The sequence below is a fragment of the Myotis brandtii genome, unplaced genomic scaffold (assembly GCF_000412655.1).
Source record: "Myotis brandtii unplaced genomic scaffold, ASM41265v1 scaffold906, whole genome shotgun sequence".
NCBI lineage: Eukaryota > Metazoa > Chordata > Mammalia > Chiroptera > Vespertilionidae > Myotis > Myotis brandtii.
The window spans coordinates 89780-90029 of NW_005371728.1; the positions used below are offsets into that span (position 1 = coordinate 89780).

General features: G+C 25.2%; 1 protein-coding gene across 1 annotated transcript in view; it reads right to left on the minus strand.

The window, feature by feature from the left end:
- LOC102245908 overlaps positions 1-250 on the minus strand; it is a gene marked incomplete at its 3' end in the record, with an annotated part of 36262 nt that overhangs the window by 35269 nt on the left and 743 nt on the right. The gene's annotated exons all lie outside the window — the stretch shown is intronic.

Below are 250 nucleotides of genomic sequence, written 5' to 3' on the forward strand. Positions count from 1 at the left end.
AAATCAAAAACTGAAATATTTTCTATTCAGAAAATATATTTGGATCTAAATATCTTCTATAATTTTAACCCTAAAATATCAATTTAAATATTTTAAAAATGGTTGGGATATTTGTTTTTTTAGAAATGAGATGTTACTGGAGTTCTACATGTTACTGGAGAAATCACCTGGGGTAATTTTCTGATTGGAAAATTAAGAATTATAGTCAGAGGGGAGGACATGAGAATTTTTAAAGAACATATTCAATTTA